Source organism: Delphinapterus leucas, chromosome 10 (genome assembly GCF_059928025.1).
Source record: "Delphinapterus leucas isolate spDelLeu-1000000601 "Yukka" chromosome 10, BTC_Dleu_Yukka2, whole genome shotgun sequence".
Lineage (NCBI taxonomy): Eukaryota > Metazoa > Chordata > Mammalia > Artiodactyla > Monodontidae > Delphinapterus > Delphinapterus leucas.
The window spans coordinates 3,215,861-3,234,841 of NC_143138.1; the positions used below are offsets into that span (position 1 = coordinate 3,215,861).

At 43.6% G+C, this 18,981-nt stretch overlaps 1 protein-coding gene and 1 long non-coding RNA gene across 5 annotated transcripts in view; both read left to right on the forward strand.

The window, feature by feature from the left end:
- Nucleotides 1-18,981, forward strand: part of CDYL (chromodomain Y like) — a 156,419-nt gene that overhangs the window by 39,494 nt on the left and 97,944 nt on the right. The window lies entirely within an intron of this gene.
- The window catches only part of LOC149748116 (uncharacterized), a 59,039-nt gene that overhangs the window by 38,686 nt on the left and 1,372 nt on the right, over nucleotides 1-18,981 (forward strand). The window contains exon 1 of one of the 2 annotated variants that reach the window (XR_016394509.1): nucleotides 1-18,622. This exon is cut by the window's left edge and continues 38,686 nt beyond it. This is a non-coding gene — a long non-coding RNA (uncharacterized LOC149748116). The remainder of the gene's footprint in view (nucleotides 18,623-18,981) is intronic. The other variant, XR_016394510.1, reaches the window with a different exon arrangement.

An 18,981-nucleotide genomic window follows, 5' to 3' on the forward strand; every position in this document is an offset into this window, starting at 1 on the left:
ACCGGGGCATTAAGGAAGGCTGAGCAGCAAAGAGACGGGGGAGGAAGGGGCTGCCTAGATGGAGAGTGGGGGGGGTGTAGACTGATCACAATCCACTCCCCTCTTGCGCCCCCTGGCGGTTGGTCCTTGCAGTCGTACAGGTGCTCAGAAAGCTCTTGGAGCCACACGGTCTGTGTAAAGACCCTATAGTAGGTTTTCCCTAGCAGTGCGGAAACACTCCCAACAAGTATCGGTAGATCAGAAGTTACCAAGCCGTAGCACTTTCCCTGCTATTTGAGGGCCCTGAGTACAGCTCCATGACTTGAAAGTGATGACTAAATCTACCCAGTTTACTCTTTGGAGGGTCAAACAGAAGATGTTAAGGACAGAGTATCACCAGAGGACGACTCCAAAGCCGAGGTGTTCCCTTCTCAGAGCCCTGTGACTTGGTTGTGATTCAGTTACTAAGTCAGTGTTCTACACCCAGCCTGCGCCCCGGGTGACAGGTTCCTCTGGCGGGCGTGCTCTGCGGAGCCCTCTCTGGTGGCATCAGCCTTCCCGGGTCCTGAGGTTCAGCTGGTGAGGGAAAGGAGGGAATCTGACCTTCGTTGCCATCCCCTCTCGAGCACGTGCATTCTGTTCGCCCCCATCAGGCCGTGTTTAAGGAGAGGCTGCGTAGGCAGGGAAGCTTTGAGGAGCTACATGCAGGAAGACAAGATCAATTAAACCACCAGTTGCTGGGGTGGCGGGGTGGCATTGGCAGGGACTGGGACCCAGGTCCACGGAATGGCTGCGTACCTTACCTGCATGGATGGAAACCGTCCTCCAGACACCTGTGAGCATAAAAGTTTGGTAAACAGTAGGATTCAGAGGCAGGCTTGGAATATACTGAGGGACTGGAGTACAAGAACAGCTTGAAATCTGTAGAAGTAAATAAATAATCCGCAAGGCCTTGCCTCACTGCTGGAATGTGAAGCCCACAGTGAGAACTGTCTTTTTTGTTTGTTTGTTTTGTTTTAATGTTTATTTATTTGGTTGTGCCGGGTCTTATTTGCAGCAGGCGGGCTCCTTAGTTGCAGCTCACGGGCTCCTTAGTTGTGGCATGAGAACTCTTAGTTGCGGCATGCGTGTGGGATCCAGTTTCCTGACCAGGGATCAGACCCGGGCCCGCTGCATTGGGAGCGCAGTCTTAACCGCTGCACCACCAGGGAAGTCCCTGAGAACTGTTTTATATACATCTTCTTCTTCAGCTCTCAGCACAGAATAGTATCAATAGCAGTAGAAGCAGTTTTTAAATTTTCTTATCTCACTTTTAAAACAACCTAAAAATTATTTTATTGAAGTATAGTTGATTTACAATGTTGTGTTAGTTTCAGGTGTACAGCAAAGTGATTCAGTTATATATATCCTTCTTCATATTCTCTTCCCTTATAGGTTGTTACAAGATAATGAATATAGTTCCCTATGCTAAACGGTAGGTCCTTGTTGTTTATCTATTTTATACATGGTAGTGTACACCTGTTAATCCCAAACTCCTAATTTATCCCTTTCCCCTTTGGTAACCATAAATTTGCTTTCTATGTCTGAGAGTCTGTTTCTGTTCTGTAAATAAGTTCATTTGTTCTCATCTCACTTTTGACTTTTCTTATCTCATTAATGATGTCATGTAGACTCTCGTTTGTTTATCACTGTTCACCTCTGGCTCACCTTTTCATCCAGTGGGTCCTGGTGCCTTCATGCACCGAGTGAAGGTTCCGGAAGTGCAGCGTGCACATCAGAGGGGAGGTGATGAACACTGTCACAGAGGAATTCTTTATGTAAAAGCATTCCTTGGGGTTCCATGTGTTCTTAAAATTTTACAAAACTTAATAAAGCACACTCCTTTGGGATTATATAGATTAAAATAAGCATCTCCCTTTTCTATTAGGTAATCACTGCCATACCATAAATTCCCAAACTTAAGTTCTTGATTTTTGCAATATCAAGAACAGTATCACCCATACTGTTAATTTTTTCTTTAAATTAGCTTACCTTCTCTTTTAAAAGTAAACTATTACTGCCATAAATGGAAGGCTCATTTAGCTTAAACAGTATAGCAAGAATATTAGTTTGGGGAAAAAAATGCAATAACTGTAGCAAATTGATTTACAAAAATGTATACCTGAATGTTCGTCAGTGGGAATATAGTTGTTTCTAATCAGTCAGTAATAAAGGGATAAGGATGCTTTATGCTCCTTAGTGAGCTAGAATGAGTTTGTGCCAGTAACACTACTGATTGATTGATTGATTGGTTGGTTGGTTGATTAATAGTTTTATAATTTTATGTGAACAGAGTCAGTTCACATGCACATAGTAGAAAGTGGAAAAGATACATTTCACCATTTCACTTGATAAGGTTGAATGTCAGGAATTCCTAGTTTAGGTGATGAAAGTGACTTCGGTTCCAAGGAACCACCAGAAGCCTTTCTCCACAAACTGTTCAGAACGTGTCCAGTTATTTGGGTGGTATTCAGACAGTGCGGGGCGTCCCTTAGCTGCTCATTGCTGCTGTCCAGTGTGAAAAACAAAACCTGTTTCATGTCGTTCAAGTTCTCTTAATAATGTGCAAAAATATTTTCATCTTTCAAATGATATCCAGATCACGCAGATAACAAAAAGACTCCCACATACTTTCACCAGTCTGTAGCCCCAAAGCTCTACTTTTGTGCGCTCAAGGGAGTTCGTTTCGTCTTACCTGTGGAAAGCTGCAGTGTAAGGATGAACCTGGATGGCTTAAATGAGCCAATGTCCTTGCAGAACATGATAATCCATGAAGCTGTGCCTCACCGTGCCTGTGCCCTGACGTGGACGTCTGTGTTCACATGTAAGAAGCTCTGCCTGCAATGAAGATGATAGTGTAGGCTTTGGAGTTTCAGGGTTATAGACAGCTGGAGTCCTTCCCCATCTCTGTAGAAAGTAGAGGCAGGAGGATTCAGCGTCTATCCTTAATAAACGTTAACATTTTGAGTTTACTCTTCTGTATAAACGGAGTAGATTTCGTAAGTTCCCACTAGTATTCATATTTGTATGATGACCTTTACCTTTAAGATTCCTAATCACTTAATCTTATCCGTGATAAGTTTAACAGAAAGAACAAATATTCAGAGAACAGTCCCAATGCCGTTTCCCAATTATGTATACTTGTACGTAATATGTATATGTACATAGCACGTATATACTGCCAACTTCTAGGAGTAACTTTTGGTCTGTCACTGCTGAGAATGCACTGAGAGTGTGGAGATTCCAAGTTCAGGAATCTTGATTGGGCATCGTATCCAATCTATCTATACTTTTTTTTTCTTTATACTGATAAAATACGTAGAACATAAAATTTGCTATTATAGCCATTTTAAGTGTGCAACTCAGTGGCATTAATTCAGTGTTGTACAACCATCACCACTGTCTATTACCAAAACTTTTCATCACCCCAAACAGAAACTCTGTAACGGTTAAGTAATAACGCCTCATTCTTGTCTTCCCCCAGCCCCCCGGAAACCACTGTTCTACTTTTTGTCTCAGTGACTTTTCCTATTCTGGGTATTTATATAAGTGGAATCATATAATCTTTGTCCTTTTGTGTCTGACTTCCTTCTCTTAGCGTAGTTTCCAAGGTTTATCCACGTTGTGGTGTGTGTAAGAACTGTGTTCCTTTTCAGGGCTGAATAATACTCCAGCGTATATTTTATTCATCCATTCGTCTGTTAGTGGGCATGTGGGTTATTTCCACATTTTGGCTACTGTAAATAATGCCACGGTGAACATTAACATATAAGGGTCTGTTTGAGTCCCTCTTTTCAATTATTTTGGGTATACAGCCATCCCCCACTTTTCAAAAGTCTCCCTTACGCCTGTTTGCTTTTACAAAAGACCTACATTAGTATCTGTTTTCACTAGCTGAGAGAAATTGGAAGAGGATTTTTGCTTTCCTGAAAAAAGGTGAAAAGCAAAGTGTTCAGCGTGAGTGTCTTGCAGCGAGCTGCCATAGAGGCAGTGGGCACCCCAGCAGCAGCGGTGGCCCTGCAAACTCCTTCCCCCAGAGCTGCACTCAGCGCCAGACCACCAGAGCTTTGAACTGTGTCTTTGAGCATCTGTGCTTCATCTCGATTTATTTTGTGCCTCTGTTAGCAAGACGTATCCTAAGACAGTTTGCTTTTTCACCTTACACCATTTCAGCTTATGAAAGGTTTCCTAGGAATGCTCTATTTTCAGAGAGCGGGGGGAACCTGTATATCTAGGAGTGGATGGTATGGATTGTATGGTGGGTCATTGTTGGGTCATATGGTAATTCTGTGTTTAACTATGTTTAACCACCAGACTGTTTTACATAGAAGTTACTCCATTTTACATTCCAGTCAGCAACATTCACCAACACTTATTTTCCCTTTTTTTTTTTTTTAAAGCGTAGTCATCCTAGTAGGTGTGAAGTGGTATTCTGTGGTTTTGATTTGCATTTTCTTAATGACTAATGATGTGAAGCATCTTTTCATGTGTTTATTAGCCATTTGTATATTTTTGGAGAAACGTCTAGTCCTTTGCCCATTGTTTTTCATTGGGTTGTTGTTGAGTTGTAAGAGTTCGTTATGTATTCTGGGTATTAAACCCCTACCACGTACATGACTTGCAGATATTTCCTCCTGTTCTGCAGGCTGTCTTTTCATTCTCTTGACGGTGTCCTTTGAAAGACAGAGTTGTAAAATTGAAGTCCAGTTTATCATTTTTTTCTTCTGGTGCCTGTGCGTTTGGTGTCATGGCTAATAATCCATTACTGAGTCCAATGTCAGAAAGATTTATTCCTAGGTTTTCTTTTAAGAGTTTTATGGTCTTCATTCTTATATTGATTGTTGATCCATTTTGAGTTGAGTTTTGTATATGGCGTGAGATGAGTTTCCAATTTCATTCTTTTTCTTGTGGATATCCAGCTGTCCCAGAACCATTTGTTGAAGAGACTGTTCTTTCCCCATTGATTGGACTTGGGCATCTCTGTAAAAAATCAGTTGGTCATAGACATATAGGTTTATTTCTGGAGTCTCAGTTGGATTCTGTTGGTCTGTATGTTTACCCTTAGGCCAGTACCACAGTGTTTTGATTATCACAGCATTGTATTAAGTTTTGAAATTGGGAAGCATGAGCCTTCTAACTTTGTTCTATTTCAAGATTGTTTTGACTCTCTCGGGGCCCTTGCAATTCCACATGAATCTGAGAATCAGCTTTTCCATTTCCGCAAAAAGTGCTTTTAGAATTTTGATAGAGATTACATTGAATCTGTGGATTAATGCAGTTTGGCTAGTATCCATTGCTGGGTGTATAGAAACATACTGATATTTGTGTTTATCCTTTGTCCTGAAACTTTGTTGAATTTGTTTGCATTAGTAGCTTTCTTGTGAATTCTTTATATATATTTTCTATATACAAGATCATGTCATCTATGAATAGTGTTAGCTTTACTAATTCCTTTTAACTTGGATGCTTTTTCTTTATTTTTATTGTCCAGCTCTTCTGGCTAGAACTTCAGCGCAACGTTGAATAGCAGTGGTGAAAGTGGGGCATCCTTGTCTCGTCCCTGAAAGCTTCCGTCTTTCACCATTAAGTATGATGCTAACTGTGGGTTTTTCATAAATGCCTTTTATCGTGTTGCGGAAGTTCTGTTCCTAGTTTGTTCGATGTTTTCATCATGAAAGGGTATTGGATTTTATCAGTGCCTTTTCTGCGCTGATTGAGATGATCTTGTTTTTCCTTTGTTTTGTTAATGTGGTGTATTACATTGATTTTCTTTTTGTGCTTGTTTAATTTTATTGGAGTCTAGTTGATTTACAATGTTGTGTTAGTTTCACGTGTATAGCAGAGTGATTTGGTTATACATATACATATGTTCATTCTTTTTTAGATTCTTTTCTCATATAGGTTATCACAATATTGAGGAGAGTTCCCTGCTCTATACTGTAGGTCCTTGTTGGTTATCTGTCTTATACATAGTAGAGTGTGTATGTTCATCCCAAGTTCCTGATTTGTCCCTCCCCTCCACGTTTCCCCTTTGGTAACCATAAGTTTGTTTTTGATATCTGTAAGTCTGTTTCTGTTTTGTAAATAAGTTCATTTGCATCATTTTTCAAAAATTAGATCCCACATATGAGTGATATCTTTTGACATTTGTCTCTCTCTGTTTGACTGACTTCAGTTAGTATGATAATCTCTGGGTCCATCCATGTTGCTGTAAATGGCATCATTTCATTCTTTTTTATGGCTGAGTAGTATTCCATTGTATATATACGTGCCACATCTTCTTTATCCATTCCTCTGTCGATGGACACTTAGGTTGCTTCCGTGTCCTGGCTGTTGTAAATAGTGCTGCAGTGAGCACTGGGGTGCACGTGTCTTTTCAGATTATGGTTTTCTCTGGGTATATGCCCAGTAGTGGGATTGCTGGATCATATGGTAGTTCTGTTTTTACGTTGATTTTCTTATGTTGAACCACCCTTGCGTTTCTGGGATAAATCATGCTTGGTCATGATACATAATCCCTTTAATATGCTGCCGGGTTCAGTTTGGTATCACAGTTGATCCTCATCTGTGGATTCCATGTTTGTGACTTGTCCTACATGCTGAGATTTACCTGTAACCCCCAAGTGAACACGGTGGTGCTTTCATGGTCGTTCATGGACATGCTGAGAGCGGTGCCACCTGACACGCACCTTCCCAGCTGAAGTCGACCCAGGAGCCGCAGCCTTCTCGTTTCAGCGCTCACGCAGAGATGACGAAGGGTGGAAACGCAGGGGCCAGCGCGACGCTGTGCAGGAAGCTGGGACTGCGGAGCCGCTTCGCATCTCAACTCGGGCACTTGGTGGGGTCGTTTCGGGCGAGTCCCTAACACTTCTGGACCCCACTTCCTCTGTTATAAAGAGAACAAAATCTATCAGGATAGGTTGTTTTAGGATTGCACACTGTAATCTCTGTGAGGGGTGGGGGGGATGTACATATGCTTCCTGTAGGGCAGTGGTTCAGACCTCACTAACTCAGTGTTTACAGTACCTCTGCAAAACATAGCTGCTGTGATTATTGACAACCTACTGTATTTTGTTGAGGATTTTTGCTTCAGTATTTGTAAGAGATACAGATGGGTAGTTCTGTTGTGACATCTTTATCTGGCTTTGATAGCTAATGCCTCACAGAATGAATTAGGAAGTATTCCTCTTATGTTTGGGGGAAGAATTGGAGAAGGTTTGGAGCTAATTCTACTTTTCTTTTATATATATATAAATTGATTGATTGATTTTTGGCTGCGTTGGGTCTCCGTTGCTCCGTGCGGGCTTTCTCTGGTTGCGGTGAGCAGGGGCTACTCTTCGTTGTGGTGCGCGGGCTTCCCATTGCGGTGGCTTCTCTCGTTGCAGAGCACGGGCTGTAGGTGCGCGGGCTTCAGTAGTTGCAGCCCGCAGGCTCAGTAGTTGTGGCTCGAGGGCTCTAGAGTGCAGGCTCAGTAGTTGTGGCACATGGGCTCAGTAGTTGTGGCTCACAGGCTCTAGAGTGCCGACTCAGTAGTTGTGGCGCACGGGCTTAGTTGCTCCGTGGCATGTGGGATCTTCCTGGACCAGGGCTCGAACCCGTGTCCCCTGCATTGGGAGGTGGATTCTTAACCACTGCACCACCAGGCAAGTCCTGCAAATTCTACTTTTAATGTTTGATAGAATTCAGCAATGGAAAGGGTCTGGAAAATCGGTGGTTTATTGCTGGTTGACTTTCCGATTTAACCACACGGTTAAAACGAGAACTCTGTTCACTGCACGTGTGTCTTGCACACGACAGTGAATTGTGGCAGAAGCAAGATATACAAAGTAGGGGTTTATCAAACTGAAACTGGCTTATGTTAATGTGATGGTGAACCATAATACTTAGTTAAAAATGAGAAAAGGACACGTGTGAGACCAGATTGGACATTGAGACAGCAGGTGTGAGTCAAGACTGTCTTAGGCAAACCAGGACAGTGCTTATCCCCTTAAATCCATAAAATTAAGCTTTTCTGTAACTTCCCTTTCCATTTCCCAGTTTGGTCAGCAGAGTAGCTTCCTAATAGGTTTTAGCCACGGCTCACATCCACCTAGGTTACTCTCCTCATTTCCACTCCCCGCTCTACTTGTACACAACCCTGCCTGGCGAGCTGATAGGACCCTAGTCTGTCACGTCCATCCCGTGCTTGAAACCCAGTCTTGACTACCCATGAATCACTAGTGGTCCTTCAGTGACCGTGTGCACCAGCATCCTCTGTGTGTGAGGGCAGTTGCAGATTTCTGGTTCCTGTCCCAGAGATGGAGAGTCAGTAAGTCTTGGGAAGACACTAGCACATGGAAATACCCATCTCATTAGTTCATTAGGTACCATTCCCTCTCCAGTTTCACAGTCTGATGCCACCCAGCTTTTGCACGTCCTGTTGAGTGGACCAGAATGTCTTTTTTCCACATTCTTCCATCAGCCAAGAGGCTGTTATAGACTGAGCATCTTGTGATAGTGGGGTCTAGGTCTCAAATCACTTTTGTGTTCTTAACCTGACACCTGAAACTCATGGTGACTGTTTAGTGATGCTTATAGGTAGAAAATTCAAGGTAAGGATCTTTCCATTTTCCTCTTGTCATGAGCTGAAAAAGTTAAGAGTGAAAGTGGGATTTGTGTGGTCACTATATGAAGTTCATTGTATACATCAAGTTCTGCCTTTAAAACTTCTTTTCCCCAAGATTAATCAGTGTGGTGATTTTTAATTTCAGACTTAAAAATTGTGCTTTAGAGCAGACCAAAAAACACCCCCTTAAACATTCACAGCCACTGCTTTATTTTAAAATACAATAGCCGTGGCTAGAACTTCCAAAACTATGTTGAATAGCTCAACTATGTTGAATAAGAGTGGCGGGAAACACAAAAGCCCCCACATAGACAAAGCAATCTTGAGAAAGAAAAACAGAGCTGGAGGAAACAGGCTCCCCGACTTCAAACCATACTACAAAGCTACAGTAATCAAGACAGTATGGTACTGGCACAGAAACAGAAATATAGATCAACGGAACAGGATAGAAATCCCAGAGATAGACCCACGCACATATGGTCACCTTATCTTTGATAAAGGAGGCAAGAATATACAATGGAGAAAAGACAGCCTCTTCAATAAGTGATGCTGGGAAAACTGGACAGCTACATGTAAAAGAATGAAATTAGGACACTCCCTAACACCATACACAAAAATAAACTCAAAATGGATTAAAGACCTAAATGTAAGACCGGACACTGTAAAACTCTTAGAGGAAAACATAGGCAGAACACTCTATGACATAAATCACAGCAAGATCCTTTTTGACCCACCTCCTAGAGGAATGGAAATAAAAATAAACAAATGGGTCCTAATGAAACTTAAAAGCTTTTGCCCAGCAAAGGAAACTATAAACAAGACGAAAAGACAAACCTCAGAATGGGAGAAAATATTTGCAAACAAAGCAACTGACGAAGAATTAATCTCCAAAATTTACACGCAGCTCATGCAGCTTAATACCAAAAAAACAAACAACCCAATCCAGAAATGGGCAGAAGACCTCAATAGACATTTCTCCAAAGAAGATATACAGATTGCCAACAAACACATGAAAGGATGCTCAACATCACTAATCATTAGAGAAATGCAAATCAAAACTACAATGAGGTATCACCTCACACCGGTCAGAATGTCCGTCATCAAAAAATCTACAAACAATAAATGCTGGAGGGAGTGTGGAGAAAAGGGAACCCTCTTGCACTGCTGGTGGGAATGTAAATTGATATAGCCACTATGGAGAACAGTATGGAGCTTCCTTAAAAAACTAAAAATAGAACCTACCATATGACCCAGCAATCCCACTACTGGGCCTATACCCTGAGAAAACCATAATTCAAAAAGAGTCATGTACCACAATGTTCATTGCAGCTCTATGTACAATAGCCAGGATGTGGAAACAACCTAAATTTCCAATGATAGATGAATAGATAAAGAAGATGTGGTACATATATACAATGGAATATTACTCGGCTATATAAAGGAACAAAATTGGGTCATTTATAGAGATGTGGATGGACCTAGAGTCTGTCATACAGAGTGAAGTAAGGTAGAAAGAGAACAACAAATACCGTATGTTAATGTATATATGTGGAATCTAGAAAAATGGTAGAGATGAACCTATTTGTAGGGCAGGAACACAGATGTAGAGAACGGTTATGTGGACTTGGGGGGAAGGGGAGGGTGGGACGAGTTGGGATTAGGTTTGACATAGATACACTACCATGTGTAAAATAGCTAGTGGGAACCTGCTGTATAGCACAGGGAGTGCAGCTCGGTGCTCTGTGACGACCCAGATGTGTGGGATTGGCGAGGTGGGAGGGAGGTCCAAGAGGGAGGGGATATAGGTGTACATATAGCTGATTCACTTCATTGTACAGCAGAAACTAACACAACGTTGTAAAGCAATTTTACTCCGATAAAATAAAATAGTAACTGTATCTTTCTATAACCTGGAAGATACAGGAGCCTCCAGCTCTCTGGGGGTGGAATCGCGGACTGTCAGCAGGCGTTCTCAGGTTTTTTCTGCAGGTCGGGATTGCTGTAAGGATGTTTAGAAAGATCTGCTAAAGCTTTTCTGAGAGTTCTTGCCTGTGGACATGCCTCACACTTTGACTTAAGACCTGGGAGAGGTCTGGTTAATGACCAGTGTTAAAAATTCTGTTACTTGTTTAATTCTTTTGTTTATAAGTAATGCAGTTTAATAAAATTTAACTGTAATCACCTATTATTCTTTGAAATTTGGCAGGCTTTTTCCAGAAGAAAGTAACCTCTATAAGGCAGGATTTGGGGGGTGGGGGGCAGGGGAGCCCACATATAATACCCCCAAGGCTAGAACAGTGCCTGACAAATAGTAGGCCCTCAGTATTTGTTTAATGAATGGGTGAACTTTAGGGTAAAGCTCAAGTACAGCAGATTGATTCTTTGATGCTTTACGTTTTTCCTGTAACAGATTTTTACAGAAATTGGAGAGTTTGTGATAACTTTAACATAGTCAGAATTACCTTTGATATCCTTTACCAAACAGTCAATTTCAGATCGGTTGCTAGTACCCAGAGCCAGATTTATGCCTCCTGTTAAGATCTGGAAATGTTCTGTTTTTGACAGATACATAAATGAGCAAGCATGTAAGAACAGATCAGCGCTTTCTTGTTTAAAATGATGACAGTGAAGGTCTTACAGGCAGGAAGGGATCTACATCATGTGACAGTGAAGGTCTTACAGGCAGGAAGGGATCTACATCATGTGACAGTGAAGGTCTTACAGGCAGGAAGGGATCTACAGCATGTGACAGTGAAGGTCTTACAGGCAGGAAGGGATCTACAGCATGAGCAGCTGACCCGCATTTTTCTTTGAATTCAGTGAAAAAGCAGATGTTTTGATCAGGAAAAGAACTCTTGGAGAAGTAATAGAGCAGGACGGTGTTAGTTGTGTGGCTATTTATAGCGTCCCGATGGGATGTGTGTCTTAGTCTTTCTTTGAGTTTTTAGGGTGTGCTCAGTGTTGAAGGTCTTAAGCCTTAACTGCATGGATGACAGTTTGAGATGGTCTCTTTAAGGCTTCCCTGTGAAGCCCCTTAGGTCGCCGGTGCAGGTCGGTCTGCTTTTTTTTTTTTTTAATTTATCTTGCTGAAGTATAGTTGATTTACAATGTATTAATGTCTGCTCTGCAGGGTAGTGATTCATTTATACATATATATTCTTTTTCGTATTCCTTTCCATTATGGTTTATTACAGGATATTGAATATAGTTCTCTGCGCTATACAGTAGGACCTTGTTTATCTGTCCTATATACAATAGTTTGCGTCTGCTCATCCCCAACTCTCAATCCATTTCTCCCCACCCCTCCCCCTTGGCAGCCGTAAGTCTGTTGTCTATGTCTGTGAGTTGGTTTCTGTTTCATAGGTAAGTTCACTTGTGTCATATTTTAGATTCCACATGTAAGTCATATCATGTAGTATTTGTCTTTCTCTGTCTGACTTACTTCGTATGACTATCTCTGGGTCCATGCACGTTGCTAAAAATGGCATTATTTCATTCTTTTTTATGGCTGAATAATATTCCACTGTTTGTATAAACTGCATCTTTATCCATTCATCTGTTGATGGACATTTAGGTTGTATCCATGTCTTGCTATTGTAAATAGTGCTGATATGAACATTGGGGTGCTTCATATTCCAAGTTTCTCAGGATTTGTGCCCAGAACTGGGATGGTCTGTTCTTTTTGAAGGTGATAGAGGCAAAGGGCAGAAGACTATTGCATATATATAGGATATTTGAAGCTTATTGTTTACTTTGTTAATAATATTTGACTAATTTTCCTAAACATTTCTTGTGTAGTAGCAAAGATTTTAAAAGTCAGTACTTTATCAGGCTCCAGTTGTCATTAATTTGCGTCAGTACTTTTTATTAATAAATTTTAGATTTAATCATGTTTCCCTTAGAAAATCGGTCTTATTTAAGAGTGTCCTGATTATTTGGGGACATCTGTATAAAACTTTTCGCTTTAGTCCACAATCTGTCCTTTAAATTCCCGTAGTCAAGTGTTAGTGTTTCTTAGAAACAACAGCTGTGGGCAAGGGGGCTTCGTCATGGTATTGAAGCTTGTTAAAAATGTGTAGTGACTGGCCGGTTACTAAAACAGGTTAATACTAATTTTTGGCAAAACGAGTCTTTATGGAAGCATACATTAGTGATTATCTGCCAAGTGCTTTTTGAGGTTAACAGAATTATAAACAGAAGTTACAGAAAGTAAGGTCAGTACTAAACGGCATGATATTTATGTAGTATGTTTTTTTCAAATATTCTTAACCTTAAGTGCTCTTTGCTTGGTATGTTACTTATTAGTTGATTTGTGGCAATCATTTAAATAACTGTTATTTTTTCTTCTTAAGGGATCTTATTTTCCTTCTCCCTTCAGTGCTTCTGAACGTAAACTTCACTGTTCAAAGGACTTTGTCCATTTAATTTATTTTTTATTTTTCATATAAAATTTCCCCGAAGTGGTAAAATTAGTCATGTCAGAACAGAGTCCCTCCCCCCCCAAGTTTAAGTGGTTAGATAATTCCTATTTATTTTGTACTTGCTGTGTGCCAGGCCCTGAAACGGTTCAGCAGATGCAGCAGGAAACAGAACACATGAACTCCTCGCCCTGGTGAAGCTCACGTGTAGACTCAACAAGGTCAAGAAGGAAAAAAACATGGCACGACAGGCGGGAGCCGGTGCTGCGGGCGCAGGAGAAAACAGGAGCAGGGAGAGGGCCCAGGACTGGGAGGTGGGGAGACAGGGCCTGTCCCAGCTCGGCCGCTGCACGGAGTGTGTCAGCTGGGTGACTTCAGGTCAGTGGTTTAATTCTGGAACCTGTGTTCTCATGAATAAGTTGGTGAACATAACACATGTTCAGCCTGCCTCACAGGGTTGTGTGGGTAAAAGGAATATTACTAGTAAAAAGGCCTTATAAGTAGTGCATACAGGGATGAGTATTAGCTTTTTTTAGTTTTAGCTCCTTGAATCTTCACAGTCATGCTGCAGCTGAATGCCATCATTTTGAGCTGTGCCTCGATGAACTCGGGAGACACTTACTGAATGTGTCGTGCTGGGCACGAGGGAGGTATCTGGGTTTTAAACAGAACCAGCTCTGCCCTCCTGGTCGCGGTGTAATTGAAGATGTAGCTCAGTACCTCTTACAAGTGCTGTATGTTTTATTTAAAAACTGAGTTTGGTGGCCTTTGGTCAGTTAACCGGAAAGGTTTGTATTTTAGTAAGAAAGTTTGTGTTTTAGTAAAGGTTGTGATAGGAAACTCAGTGTGGTTTGATTTTCTCATTAGCGGTCTCAGGACCACTTGAAATAGCCGTTTCTTTTGCCCTGTATCAGTTCTTAAAGTATCCGTGGAATTCCTTATAAAAATTCTGTAGCTCTAAATTTATAATGGTGTTCAGTGAGGCCACTGAATACAATAAATTTTGTGACGACTGTACAGATCCGGAAATAGAAACATGTCATTTGATAACTGAGAGCAGTTAGACTGTGAAAACCACACACTGGGGTTTAGCTAAGTTGGGGGAATGCTGACTGGTGAATGAGGTGCGTGGTCCTCCGTTTGGGAGCGTGGAGTGAGAGGGATACCAATATTTGGATAGTTAATAAAAATTTTGGGGGGTTAAAGTATTATTTGAAAAAAAGGAGTAATTTGCATTAATAAGCAGTGCAGAGTTCTTAATTGAACTAATGAGCAGAAAATCCTGCAGATTTAGAAAACAAAAGCTTGTGATTATTGGGGGAAAGTAATTTGTCTCAAGCGTTGTCACCATGACTAGTTAAACTGAGTCCTGGGGTCTGTGGCTGGTTAAGAGTGACTGGGATTTGTGGTTTCATCTTTGGGCCACAGGCGCTGTCCACTCACTGACACAAGCTAATGTTGACCTTCCGTTTGAGGAGGTCACCCGTGGGGACAGTGACGGCACCCACTTGGGTGGGCACAGCTCTTCCAGGGTGACTTGAAACAGAGGACATCATCCTTGTTGGAACGTGATGTGGGCCCCCGCGCTGCGAGCTCTGCTGCTAATTCCATAACTTTGGGCAAGTCGCTCGGTTCTGGGTGCCTTTACTTTTCTCATCTGTGAAATGGGTATCATAGTGTGGGGTGTGGGGCTCAAGTGAGATGACTGATGTGAAGACCTAACCCATTGCTTGGCACACAGACACCTGCAGGGCCTGGTTAGCATTAGCTGTCGTCACTGACGTGGATGAATTAGCTGAAGGTTTCTTAAGAAGACGCACAAGCACTTTATCGTACTGGAGAGTCCCTGCTCTGGGAAGATTTGGTTCTCGCTGGGGTGGGGTGGGGTGGGAGGAGTAGGCCCTCGCACTGTCTTCACTGTGGCAGCTAAGACCCATGCACCTCCTCCTGCTTAGTGGGCGCAAGAAGCTAGGGTCTGGGGGGTCATCTTTGGTTAAGGGTCTTTGGGGTGGTAGGAGCACAGGGATCGTGTGCACACCCGCCCCTAGGACCCAGCAGGGGGCAGCGGTCCCCTGTAACTCTTCGCTACCTTCACGGATGGGCACCCGCCCGCCTCTCGGTGAAAGACCCTCCAGGTGTCGCTGGTACCGACAGGCCTGCGGATGTGTTTCTGCCCGTAGTCAGGCCTCCTCAGCCTTGTTTCAACACAAGCCTGTGGCCGTCATTCTTCACGTTTAACCACGAGAGACCAACAGTCAAATGGCCGGGGGGCGGGGAATGATCCGACTCCAGGGCAGAGGGTCTGAAAGCGCCAGTGACTGAGATGAGCTTGGACTTCTGAGCTCTGGCGATGGTGACACTGACTCTGATGGTCACCAGGTGCTGTCTGATGCCCTTCCCTGGAGAGCCCCTACTCTATGCATCCTAATTCGATGTTTCGAAGTGACCGGCCCAACGTCTTGTTGAATGTCTCACATCCTGGATTAATCTGATCGTTCCTTGCACTTCCTGGGAGTTGGAGGTTTGGGTTGAAGGCTCGCTGCTCTGTGGTCTTGCATCCTGTCACCGGCCCCCGGTGGCAGGTGGTCCCACTGGTGGTGCTGAGCTGCCCGGCGTGGCTTGTGGTGTCTTCGCTGTGAAGGGATGATGCATCATTCCCCTCTCTTAGTAGGGAACCTGGCGGGCGACACGGCACACGCGGAAATCCTGTTTCCGTGTTTCAGCGTGAGAATTCAATGTTCACTGATGGTCCTTGCTGAATCTTCAGTGGGCGTTGAAATATGATGATTTTTCTGTCACTTCTTCCATATTTAGTAAGTTGAATTATTTTGTAAAGAAGAGCTTGGTCTCATCAACTGGGGTGAACTACAGTTCCTCCTGGAAAGGCAGGGCTTAATTCTTCGCAGCAATTTTCAAAGTTTAGGTTTGGTGTAAAAGTTACTTTCCTTGATGACAAGTGAGGGTTTTATATGTTTTTGTGTGTATCATTGTGGGCTTTTGATTTCTTACTGAACGATTCCAAGGCAGTCATTCTTTTTGTTTGGATTGTTCAATTTTTAGCCAGTGGGAACATTTCTTGTGGGTTCCTTTGTTCTTTTGACATCTGCCCACACCCCTTCATTTGAGTTCTTTGCATTTTGGCTCAGTAAGGTGGCCCAGGCCCACCCTGTCCTTCCCCGTATAACTGACAGCAGTACTACATATAGACGAGCATCACTGCGCCCTTACTGTCAGATGCTGCTTCATACTTTAAAAGTGTTACCACATCCAAACTTCATCCAGCCCCGAGGATGGGTACTTTCATTTTCATCTGTGGAATGAGCACCAAAGCTCAGAGAGGTTAAGAGACGGTAACGTGCCTTCTCCAGAGCCCCTGGTACATGACAGAGCCTGCGTCGGAATCCAGGCTTCCAGCTCTGGAGTGCGTTTTACTAATCGAGTCGGTCGGTGTGCCCATCCCACCCATAGTACCAGGGATGGCTCTGCAGTGTCCCTTGAGCCGGGTTTCTGATCAGCTGACCACCTCCTTGCTCCAGGCCCTTCTACACTGCTGCGTTGACTCTGCCTCCTGCCTTTCTCTTTCCAGGATCCGTGTTCCTGCCTGAGGGATCTTTCCTAAATAAGAGAGGGAGAGGGGAGAGGGAGGGGGAGAGAGAAAAAGAGGTAAATACCACTGTTGCGTACAGGGTGAAGTCCAGCCCCTTGTGCGTGTCATGCTGGCCCTTCAAGGTTTGTCCCACGAGCCAGCCCTCGGCCTCCCCCGACCCCAGCTCTGTGGGTGCAGAACCGAACAGCTAGCAGTGCTCAGAGCCCCCGTGTGACACTCACTCGCGTGCCCTGTTTCTGTTCCCTGGAATCCCCCTCCCACTTTTGTTTTTATTTTTTTTAAACTCTGCACAGATGGGCATCTCCTGGGACTGGTTCCTGGTTCCCGGTGCAAGGTGTCCCTGACCCCTGAAGTATCCCCCAGGCTGAAGCCCATCTCTGTGGCCCAGTTCTTCCAACCAGCAAATAAGGTGTTATTCACCCCCAGCACCGGTGCTCAGCACATAAGGCCCTCGACACACACGTGAGCACACTAATCTCTGGTTCTTCTCACTGGGATGGTCGCTTGGGCTCTGATTCAATTCAGGTGATGGCCATCCTGCAGGGCGTAGCTCAGGGCTCATCTTCAAGCCAGTTTTCTTTGTCATCCCAGTTTTCCTAAAAAGTCGGCATCCCCGGTTCCCTCATCCTATTTATGTGATTTTATATAGCTTTGCTGCTTGTATATTTACTCCACCAGATCTCATAGTTTTAACTCGAAGGTTCTTCCTGGTACAAAGAGCTGCGCACCCCGTAGGCCCCTAATGAATTGTTTCAGCTGGTGAAGTTGGGTGAGGGGGCCCTTGGCTGGGAGTTGCCCGCACGTGCTGTCATCTTAGAAGCATTGATGGAGGCGGAATAAGTCCGCCACGTCTTCCGAAGTGGTCAGTGTTGTCTAAAGGTGAGCGGCTAAGCACCGGGGCTAAAAGGCTGGAGGATAGTCTCGTGGCCGGCTGTGAGTAGAAAGAGGTTCCAGGACCGGCAGGTGGTAGCTTGTCCCCTGTAGCATTTACGCACTTAAGTTCTGCGCCGTCGGAGACAGCACCAGGCAGACTGTCAACGCCCCTTCCCTTCCCCCCAGCCCCGGTCCGCATGTCCTCCGGGTGTCGGGAGCAGGGAGGGATGTAAGCCTGAAGCTCCCCTACACTGACTTAGGTTTGGCCCATACTCTTGGTCACTTGTCTTAAGAGCTAGCGAAGATTAAGGGAAGGGTAAGTTCAGTGAGGCCCTTGGTAATGGACAGGAACTTGACCAGACCTGGTGGCAACCATAAAATACGTAGAGAGGGTAAATGGGAGCTTATTGACCAAATACTGGAATTCTAGACCTAGTCTGTGTCCAGGCAAGGTTGGTTTAAGATTAAATGAAAGAAAGTAATTATTTCATGGATATGAAGCTTAGGATTTTGGATTAACTACATAGATTGAAAAATGGTTTATATAAATTAATTGATTCGTAATGGATTCTCAAGAAAGTACCACTGAAAGCCCAATATCGAACCCTTTGATGTAAAGTAAAAGAGAATTGACTTTTTTCTCTATCAGTGCCCTCTTATGTCAGCAGTTTTTAACCTATTTAAGCCATGGATCCCTTCTGGAATCTACCAAAAAGCCATGGACTCTCCACCGAGAAAATTATACATGTGTGCCCCCAGAATTTCTCCACAAAGCTTTTTTTCTTGCCTGTCCTGCCTTTTAAGAGACTTTATCTTTCTTTTTTCTTCCGGTACGCGGGCCTCTCACTGTCGTGGCCTCTCCCGTTGCGGCGCACGGGCTCCGGATGCGCAGGCTCAGCGGCCATGGCTCACGGGCCCAGCCACTCCGCGGCATGTGGGATCTTCCCGGACCGGGGCACGAACCCGCGTCCCCTGCATCGGCAGGCGGACTCTCAACCACTGCGCCACCAGGGAAGCCCCATCTTGACCATTTTTAAGCATACGGTTCAGTGACCTTAAGTACAGGCCATCGCTACCATCCATCTCCAGAACTTGAGAAAAGTAAAATTTTATACTCAAAAAGAAACATCCTTCTCCCCAGTGTTATCTAAGAAGTATTCAGATTTATCATGGTAAAATTTTGTGTGTGTAAAGTAGTTACACATATATGAATCTAGATACTTAATTTAAAAGCTGTTGTAAATCTTGCCCCAGGGGAGGACTGACTGACTTGCTCCAGGGGAGGACTCACTTACTTGCTCCAGGGGAGGACTGACTTACTTGGGCTAAAGATGCTCGAAAAATAGGTCCAGTGGACTTTTAACTTTTTCTGGTCCCCACCCTTCTCTGCTAACTCTCCCTTTAGCAAACTTAGACCTTCTATGCAGCATTGTTGGCCCTTGAAGTTCCTTTAAAATAGG